Source organism: Dysidea avara, chromosome 9 (assembly GCF_963678975.1).
Source record: "Dysidea avara chromosome 9, odDysAvar1.4, whole genome shotgun sequence".
In the NCBI taxonomy this organism is placed as follows: domain Eukaryota; kingdom Metazoa; phylum Porifera; class Demospongiae; order Dictyoceratida; family Dysideidae; genus Dysidea; species Dysidea avara.
In genome coordinates this window covers 12,491,205-12,502,690 of record NC_089280.1, presented here as the reverse complement: position 1 = coordinate 12,502,690, position 11,486 = coordinate 12,491,205, and positions in this window count along the sequence as shown.

Genomic DNA, 11,486 nt, shown 5'->3' with positions numbered 1-11,486 from the left:
ACTAACTAGGCCACGGACAGTAAACAACAAACAAGAATGTAGGAGAAACTTTAGATGAAGATAGCAAACCCACAAACTGTTGTAGTACCTACAATATCTTTTGAGTCTACTGTTTGTTGTCATTTATACAATCTGGCTCAAGGCATACACCCATAGATAGCTGAATACATACTACTGTAGCAAGCCACACTTCCAGAATCACATACACATACAATAAGTACTACAATCATATTACAATGAAAACCTGAAGTACATTCCCATTATTAGACCACTGACAACACTCCACCAGTGGTATTAACATTTGCCATGCAATCTATAGACCAAAGCGTATAAGTTTCAAACACACCTTATGTAGCTTAAGTCTTTGAGTAGGCTGTAGGACCAGGTGTCCTACAGACCTTCAGCACTTGTGCTGTAAAGCATTAATAAATAAATAAGTAAGCCAAAAATCACTTTAATATATTTATAAAGACATTTTCAAAATCAACTACTATAATAGAGCATACATTTACTCATCATAGATGAACAGTTTAGATTGAAATTATATGCCAGCACATAATAAATGGCACACATGCACATACCCTGTTGTCTGGACCTTAAAGCAAATGACTATTGTTCACATTTATTACGATACTATACATATAAAAAATACATACCATTACTGTGATTCAGTGGTGGATCATATACAACCAATGTAACTGGTTGGAGAGTAGGGGAAATTTTTTGTGGAAGGGGAGAAGGGGTAGGTTGATCCATAACAAAAGAAAATGACAATGAGGGTCATGCCAGTGCCAGCCAACTACTGGAACACACACCACTTGCTTTATATTCTTTACTAACCAACATTTTCCCAACTCAGTGAACCATCTCACTGGCACCTTTACTATATACACACTATTTAATGCTATGAAGCCACACACAGGGTGCTACAAAGCTGCATGTGTCCCCTGGTGGACCATCACAATGCGAACCCCAAGGGATTAGTGGGCCCCTAGACCAAGGAGTGTTAACTCCTTTTGGCACCTAAGGTAGAGTGGTAATTCCCTACAGCACAAACGATTCCTGGGTACAACAATTAATAAACTTGCAGGTCTGCTAGACTTCTGCTGTCAATATATGTAACTAAATCATTTCCACTGCACACATTAAATCTGGCAGTTTTTCTTTATGGTATTCAGTACACCAAAACCCCGATGCAATGGACACTACGTTGATTGCTATTTGGATTAGCAACGGTTTTAGACTACTACCGGTACCAGTGTTTCCTAATTCCAGTTGCCAACCTGAGTAGGAAACAATTAGTACCAATATCAGTGAGACTGCTCTATTAAATTCAGTGCTTGTCATGCAATACTAACTTTACTCACCTAGCCCCCTCATATTTGTGTATTAACCACAACAGGCACATCCAGGTTAGTACCTAACTAAATAACAGCTTGATTCTCACGTCTGAACGTTGCGGCCACACATCCCACTTGATCCGGTTTGGTGATGCACACATAGAGATATTCATTTATGGTAATTATTTTCAAAGATTACCTTATTCAATGCCTAGTACCTAAAGTCAAGGTAAATAATTCTACCCTCTGCAGGATTACACTGAATATTTCCAAGCGTGCGGGACATTTCATGACTTACTGCTGACAAACAACGCATTGGTTTACCGGCAAACATACAAGCCACACGCAGCAATGCATGGAAAGAACTCAACGGGCAGGCGTTAAGGCAATTGGTTAATCTACTGTCCGAATATTGAACTACTTCATCTCCCAACTGACCACGTATACACTCCTGCCCACTTCGTAGTGGCACAAGCAATTTCCAAACTGGACTCTCCAGAATTTGCCCACATCGCTGATCCCTTTCTTCTTTTTCATTATCACCAATGAGACTTTTATTCCACCTGGTTACACCTTTGGAATGACCCATACATGCGGTAGTTTATGCATTCATAATGTTTTCCAATTAATACCTCCTGTTCTATACTACGTAGGTCTAGCATTGTGGTGCAGGTGTGCTACATACCTATCTAATGCTGGCTAGCTGCAATGTGTTGCTGCACTAAACACACAAACTATCTCCCTCCATTAATTTGTTTACCAGTATCCTCCTTTGTGTCCCTTTCATCTTTGCTGACAGCAAAAAGTATTGATTTGGTGGTAGCATGTGATGGCTTCCCTTTGCAATGAGAATCGTCCATATTTTTGATAGTGACTACTTTGATTACAGAGGTGCTTTTCGAACAGTTCTTGATTTGTACTGCTGTGTAACTGGTTGAACATAGCTGACAATGAAGCATAATGGATACTTCAGTTTTCAGACAATAATTGGTAGCTGGGGCACGTGGAGTGATTTCTTTTGTTTGATGCGGTATGCATGGGCTCACCAGTCATAATTTTATTTTACAAAAAAATTAAATTGAGTTTAACTTGTTAAGTGCATGAAGAACGCATTGTATGTACTGCGGTATGCCAAAAGGCACATCTCGGGCCAAAGTGATGTCGAACAGTGAAAAGTCAAGCCAGTAGCCTTAGTCGTTACCAAGTTACACTTAGTCGGTCGGTCGGTCGGTCGGTCAGGCAGACAGTCAGTCAGTAAGAAATTCCACTTAATTTTTTTTTTAACTTCTGTAACAACTTGTTGAAAATGTTTTGGTTTAATGTGAAAGCTGTTTGGGTTTAGTTTTACCTAACCAATACTGCCTCGTTGTCGTCAGGAAAAAGCGAGGCTGGTTTTTGAGTGATATTCCTCCATGGGCCATGCCCACTCCTTTGTGGTCCTTATTATACAGCACTACCGTACTGTATGATATGACTTTCTAATTAATTCCTTTACGTCATGCACAATATAATTATACACCATCATAACACACATACCCATAACACCCCTAAGTGAAATACAAAATGAACAGGATGGCAAGTACGTACAATGCAGCAGAGTACAGGTGCATATAAGAGTTATTAACCAAAAAAAAAACATGCAAAAAGTTACAGTGTCACTAAGAAAGGTTTAAACAAGCTAGAATAAAGCTGTAAAATCACATTTACGTGGCTCTACACAGAGCATCTGCAAGCACATTTATCTCATCTTTTAACATGATGTATTTAAACATCATTACTCTCCACCAAAGCAACCTCTGATTGCTGTTTTTCATTTTTACTACAAAGCAAGTACACAGAAATGCACAGTAGGGATATAACACTTCTTATTGTTTTACTGTGATTTAATATTGTGTACTACTCCAGTTTGTTTTGGTACTTTTTATCGATGCGCTATGGTCCCTACTCTAGTTGAAAATTCCAAATTTTTCTGTGTACTTGTTTGTTAACTTTTTTTTGTAAATAATTATTATGACTGGTGAACCCCCACACACCGCATCTGAAATGGTGCTGCGCGCCCCAATTATCGTCTGAAAAGTGAAGCATCCATTATGCTTCATTGTCAGCTATGTTCAACACGTTACACAGCATTTTGAATCAAGAACTGTTCGAAAAGTACCTTTGCAATTCACGCATACCGAAATACAGAAATGGTGCCGTGTGCCCCAGTTATATCAATTACATTCGCGGTGCCAGGTCCAGTTTGCGCTGTCCCATTGCTGAGGCACCGATTGCAGTGCAGGTCGCTGAGGCCCATATGTAAGATAATTTGTTTTTGTTTATTATAGTTTGTTTTTGTTTATTATGTACTGTAAAAAAGAAAAAATATATATATATACCTAAAAAAAAAAAAAAAAAGTTATATCAATTATCGTGTGAAAAGTGAAGGATCCATTACGCTTCGTTTTTGGCTATGTTCAACTTGTTATACAGCAGTACGAATCAAGAAATATTTGAAAAGTAAGGCTGAAACAAATACTAATACTCGGAGAGTACTCGTTAAGGGTTTGGTACTTGGATCACGTGACCCAGCTCACATGATGTATTTGTCATCAGAGAATGGAACACTTTATCTAACAACTTTATTGAAGAGCAATCCACAGAAATTTTTACCAACCACCTTGTCATCACACAATAAATAATCTTATGTATGCATGTATGTGTTAAATGTTTTTTTTTTGTTTGTAATTACCTGGGTCAATTATCAGCTATGCTGTCTCGACCCAGTATATAATCATAATCATAATCATAATTGAAGGCTGTAGAGTTTTGATTAGCATATTTTTTTATAACATCAGTACTTTAATACAGTGTGTGTATCATTGTTGTTACTTGAAAAGCTGTAAACTGTTTAAGGTTGGTACAAAACATGTCAAATGGATATGACTACAAATAGCTAGTATTCGTGAGTACTCGATCGTTAACTCTAGAGAGTACTTGAATACTAAAAAACCATGATCGTTTACTTTCAGTCCTACTGAAAAGCACCTCTGCTATCAAAATAGCCACTATGAAAAATAAGGACGATTTCCGTTACGAAGGGAAGCCATGATGTACTACTGTCAAATCAATACTTTTCGCTGTCAGTGAAGATGAATGAGACACAAAGGAGGACACTGGTAAGTCTATGAAGAATGCACTATACGTACTGTGGTATGCTAAAAGGCACCTGTCGGGTTGAACCGACATCGAATAGTGAAAAAATCAAGCCTGTAACCTTAGCCGTCATTGAGTTACGCTTGTCTGAAGGTATCAGTAAGTCAGTCAGCCAGGCAGTAGAAAATTCCATTAAATAAATTATATTTAAAATTCCGTAGCAACTTGTTGAAAGCATATTGGGTCGATTTGAAAGCTTGTTTGGGCTTAGTTTTATCTAACCAATACTGCCTCATCGTCAGCAACACTAACACTTGGTCAACTTGTTAAGCTTCTGTTGGGCCAAGTCATTAGCCTACATAATCTGTCTTGTCCATCTGAGATACATGTGAGGAGACCATCAGATGAGTCCTCATCTAACTACAACTCCTTGAGAAGCTTTAAGAGGCCACAAGGTTGAGGAATTTACAACAGGAGTGCAATTTTGGACACCTATCATTGAAATCTTGCTTAAAATCCGAGATCCGAATTCCCAACTAATAAATATTTTCCAATTATTTCATTTCCATAAAAGTACAGAAATTACAGTCACGTAACTTTGCAATCTCGTGCTACGATTAACACAAGCAATTGCTACAAGGCACAGTAATGAATATACAGTCTGAGTGTAACAATGGCTGATAGCCCAATACACAGTGAGCAGGCCTCAAGGAAGCCTAGTCTGGCAGCATCCACCCCTTTGCATAGAGAGGAAGCTTACTCTGTGTGAAGGGGTGGGTGCCGCCAAACTAAAGGAAGCCTAGGAGGATTTGCCAACTTGGGAAGGAAGCAGGCAACTTGTAGCAACCAAGATGAGAATTCAGTAGAGGGTAGGGGAACCAGGAACACTCAGAGAAAGACTCATACAAATTAAACTCCATTAAATACATTTTAGTTACAACTTGTTCACTATTAGCTATTGCATACAGTACTGAAATCTATGAAATAAAAGTGAAATCTTCTAGCAAGATCCTCATTGAGATCTGGAAATTTTTATGAGATCTTGAAATCTATATGTCTCTGTGGAATCCTGAAATCCCAGAGAAATCCCAAGTTTGAAATCTTGAGATCCTGGACACCATTTTTGCTCTATTGCTGACCCTCACATGGGGTGTAGGCCAAACAGAAGGATTTATATCCTGCACCATGTACTACAAACAGTAGGAGTTGAATGCCTTCGTGCTATTCCTTAAACAGTAAGCTCTTGACATGTTTTTAACTGTGTGATAAAATCTCTCAAACAAACCCTGTGATTGAGTATGGTATGCGGTTGACTTCATTACCTAATATCGAGGTGAAACTAGAAGTGGGTGATAGCAAAAGTTTCACAAGAAGATTGATAGTAATGAATATTATCATGATAGCGATATGTATCACGATAGTATCTAAATGACAGATCAGTAGTTAGCTGCCTGTACAATTGAGAATTTTGTGAACAAACTTGCTAATTTATACATTGTTTACACCTAAATATTGCTTCTTTCTTGTGAAAAGACAAGAATATGGTTCATGAATAGAACCACTTAGTAGTCATTTAGAAGTGTTACATCCATCACGATAGTGTAGAGGCTAAATATCATGATACGATTTGAAAATTAATATTGCGATACTCGATATTTTTTCACTACTGCCCAGCTCTAGGTGAAACATCATCACTTGGAATATGCTAGACATAAAATTAGAACAGTGGTAAGACTGAAGTGATCAGGGAAGTCCCAACACTGTAAAACTAAAGCCTTCATTACATTTGATGTCCTAATGGTATGGAGAGGAATAGCCTCTGGAAAACAAGTCGATGCACACAGTATGGTGAGTATAAACTACGTGGTTATCACTATGAGACTTAGAAAGTGGTCCAACATGATCTATAAGAACATGAGAAAGGCTCACCTAACACTAGGATGGGCTTCGCAAGAGCCAAATGTGGCTTCTGATTAGTTTTGCCCACATCTGACAGATGTGGCATGCACGAATATAACTCTCCACATCTCTAAGAGCTCCTGGCTAATAGTAGTGATTTAACACTTTTCCTGACACCTAAATGGCCAGCCACAAGAGTTTCATGTGCCAGATGTAATACATTGTGGCAATACTTCAGTATCTGTGGGAGAACAATCTGGTACAGCACCTTCCATTCATCACAAGCAGGAATCTCCTGTGACCTTCACCACAGTAGCCACCTTCTCACTCACAGGTGTGGCTGTATCTCAGAATCACCCTATTGTTCTCTAACAAGATCTTGTCAAGATAAAATTTAGCTGAAATCTACCTCAATTTACCTACAACGTTTTACCAAACTGCTTGAAGGAGTCAGAGGATCCACTGAAGAAAAGTGTCCGTCAAATTCAGCTGTTGGTCCTCTGTGATCAAATTCTGTGTAGAATCTTAAGACCTCACCCTGTTCAAGTGATAACTTAACTGGTAGCTCTCACCATAACCCATGTAACAGCACAGGCAGGAAACAGCTCCAGAATCTGTTGCATTTTATCTGCAGCATTTCTGACACACGAGGGTTCTCAACTACTCCTAGATCATTCCCAAGAGTACTGTGATTCCTCCCACCAGCAAAGAGTCTTACTGTATATGTAAAAAGTTTTGAGGTGAAAACTTTCATAGATGAGCGACTATGGCAAGATTCAGAGGAAAATTTTTGTAGCTAGGCAGTCACAATAGCTAATTATATGCATAATTGCTGGATAGGTGAAAGGTGACCTACGAAAAGTTTCCACCTCAAAAGTTTTAAGTATACGGTACTCCAACCAATTACCACAGGGCCATTCACCAAATTACAACTCAAAAGCACCTTGTGCAAGGGTACACTCAGTTCTATGCCTTGCAGACATGCTAGTTCCTGTAGCTGAGTCACCTGAGAATGGTAAAACACCTTCTAGTACAAGAGACTGGGATGCTCCTGTGACTCTTAATAATGTCGCTGGACTCTCTTCCACTGAGCCAACAAGTTTCTTGTGACACAAAGACTCGTCATATTCAACTGGGATCTTCTGGTTGAGCACATCATAATTTAATCTACTCATCATCATCATAATCATGATCAGAAGCATTCCCTGGGCACTGATGTACAAAAACAGCATTAGAATTGGTCTTGCTACTCTTCCTCTCAAGGACTGGACACTCAACCTAAACATGTATACTCATAATAACATGCAGTAATCTGGATTGATGTGCCAATGTGATTCTTATCGTGTGGATACAGTGGACCAGTCTCACTGCACTGTTCATGACCTGTCTTTCTCAAACCTTTATTTACAGGAACTGGATGAATACTAGGTCCATGCAAATTCTACATATGTCTGTGTTGGTTACACCTTTCTTGGTGGCTTGGAACTATTGACAATATGCCTCTGGTACATACAGTACACATGCCTTCAGGATAGTGCTTTGGTCCATGGATAAGGTTGAGTATACCTCTCAAGCCAGCCATTCCAATTAATGTACTTTGTAGTAATAAGGTCCAATTTAATTCATTGCAATCTTTGGAAAATACTTGTCTGATTCTGTTTCCTGAAAAGGAGGAACAAATCTTATATGCTTTGTGACATCAAATTTCTCTGGGGTGCTGGGTGGCTTTACAATAGCAGTAGCCCACTCTAACTCCTTCGCCTTTAATACTCCTAACATACGTAGCACTATGGCTTGGTGTAATATGAAGGTGATAGGTTGAAAACATGAGGAGTCATGATTAGTCAAACTTGACAATTCGGAAAGGCTATAAGACCCCTTTTTGCAGACTGGGTCACAATTGTACAACTATCTCACACTTCTTAATCTCAATTCTTTCATCTGGAATGGTGCCTACCATTCTTTCTTCTTTTCTTGTAATTCCAATCCCTTTAATCCCATGGGGTCACAACTCTCATCAACAGTCTCTTTATCCAACACAATGTAATGATAGTCCACACCACAAAGTGATAGTATAATTATGTACAATAATAATCAATACAAATATCAGTCCATGATAATTACTCCAATTATTGTTTACCATACAATTAGTCATATGCACAGATGACTGTCTATCACTAGGCAACATTAACTTAGCACAAAGAGGAAACAAAACAAACTGCTGAACAACAATATGTCACACCTGTTTTGGTACGATCAACCTGATACCAAAGATTTTGAGCTTGAGTGGAATAACACCTAGCTGACAAGAATCCACTATTGGTAACAATGTCTTGGTTTTCTGACCTGGACAAGCACCCACTTGTTATGATGGCAGAGTAATGGATCCATAATGGATAATGGATAATGAACCGCCCCGCATGTATTTTGAGGTCAATGAAATGGGAAACAAGGAATTTTCTTGGACTGGCCTTACGTAGTTTTCCTATTTTATATTGCACATTCAATATGTACAGACTTGTCAAATGAATTAGCAAATGGCACTGTAATTTTGCATGTGTGCAATTTGAGTAACCTTCTTAGACCAGTTAGTGACCAATGTTTTAGATGCATGTTCACAACCGTGCTGCGGTCAATGCATCAACAGGCATTTGGACTATGTAATACACAATTTTTGGCTCAAGCTAAAGTGTATAGCTCATACACACAGTGCAGTTTGGTGATGACTGTTAACGTTAAGCCCATAGAGAAGACTACTCATTGCAAATTGTGTATGTGCAAAAGATAACTTACACTACAGTTTACTGATTTGTTTGACAAGTTTGTACATATTGAATGCCCAATATAATAAGAAAACTAACTCCACATTCAAGTGTATGGCATACCGTTAATGTACTATACTGGGGTTACTTGATGGCCACTTTTTTTTCAACCCACACATAATATTAGGTTTATACATCACTCCCGACACCCTTTAAAGCTTCGACCAATGTAAAAGACTTATGATTAGTATTGTCTTTATGATAAGAATGCAAGGGTAGATTTCTCAGTTCATTTGCTGAACAACCTACCCTTGCATCTTTAAACTTAGTCTCCCCAGCCAGCCTGTATTTTTCCTTTTGTCATTTGGTCGAAAAAGACCAAATCCCAAATATTTTTTCCTGACCAAATGACAAAAGAAAAATACAGGCTGGCTGGCAAGACTACTTTAAACTAGAGACAATACTAAATCTTTCACATTGCTGAAAACTTTAAAAGATGCTGGGAAAGATGCACAAAATTGTAGACAACTTTCTTGGATGATTACTATAACTACACCTACTACCAAAATATACATTCTTGCCTTTTCCCTTGAAAACAAGTTAGGTTGTGGAAAAGAGTCTGTCACATATAAGCTTTTTTTCAAAATTGCCTTAATATTTTAGAGAATGTGTTCAGCACCAGCTCCTTACAAACCTTATATCAATATTTGAGCCACAATTGGTTATACGTAGCTAATTAGATGCATTATACTACAATATTACTTTTCAAGCATTTGCTTTGCATTGGTCTACAAACCTTTCCTGTCTGCATGCTGTATTATTACCATGTAGCATATTAAATGCCACAGAGCCACCACCACTTTAGAATAAATTGTTATGATACAATGTTCACTAGTAAACTAATTTGCATGGAGGATCATAATTTCTGAAGCAACCACATGGACAATTCAGCCTGTTGACTACTTTTCATTTCAAGTACCTCCATTATAACCAGTTATGTAGGTTTGTTTGCTAAGATATACTGCATGCATCTTTTTGAATCTTGGGTTGCCTTGTAGACTTTCTATTCAAGTGACACTCTATTGTGTCATCTAAAATTGCAAAGTAAAATTGCATTCGTATAGTCATAACAGGTGCACCTACTTCAGGAGGTTGTAATCAATTACTATGCTGTCCATGACATGCAGTAGCTGAGTGTAATTTTAAAAACTCAAAAAATGCTTACAAACTATACTACCCAGCATAATAGGTTTCTAGATCATCAATGTAATTATGTCACATATAAACATTAGCACCAAAGATGTAAAACTGTTACAATATGCTGTCCTACCATGAGACTGGCAAAATTAAGGGCAAATAGGTTGAAAATTAGACTTACTGTACACTTAGTAAGTAACTTAAGAGAAGCCGAAGAAAGTGTTGCTTTCCTTATCCCTATATTCTTAGCGTGCAGTGTGGGGGATAGGGTAACTATGGAAATGAAATTACACAGTGAAGTTTGAAAAATACAGCACATTTGGATGTCATTCTGGGGTCTGGGTTTATCTTCCCCAGGAATATTTTAGATTATAGAAGGTCTGTTGTGACATTTTAGACTGTTCTTATTGTGATACATTATTAGCTACAAGCCTACAGCTTACTAAAGGAGCTATTTACAATATTATATATGTTGATGGTTGACTGCTCTATTAGAGTAATTAGATTCTTTGCTACAAGTAGTGACCAATAATAATGGGGGCGTGGCACCCCTTCTAAAAATGGTCCAAATGCTTCAACACACCTTCAGAAAAAATTGGTGCTTTTATCCACTTCGTAGCGATTTCCTCAAAATTTGATGCTAAGCTACTCTAATATTAATGTAGTATCATTCTTTATGCCTCATCACCCGTTTCATGAATTGTGGTGTATACCACCACTACAACCACCTATTCTGTTTGGTAGACACCACCATCATGATACTAGAACATGCCCTTTCTTTGCTAATCTGCCTAACATTTCACAAAGACACTTCCCTCACAATTGCATGTGGAATGGATAATTACCAAAACAATGAAATGTTTACTACTGCTATTAATGACCATCATTTTTGCTTTGCTTTCATGTAATTTGTTTGTAATTGTGACTGGATTTTGGAAAAACAATCCAAATCGCACATTAGAAGTTTCGAGATAAACGGTTTTAAAGAATTGAAGCCAGCATAAGTCTCCAAGGATAGTAACCACGCTTATGAAATTTACACAAAAGATGCATCAATCTGTTACCTTTCAGGCCACTTCCAGTACTTGTAGCTGCTTGTAGAGTTTCCCGCCAAATAAGATAGAAAATCTGAGCAGTTGGACGAGCGAAGTAG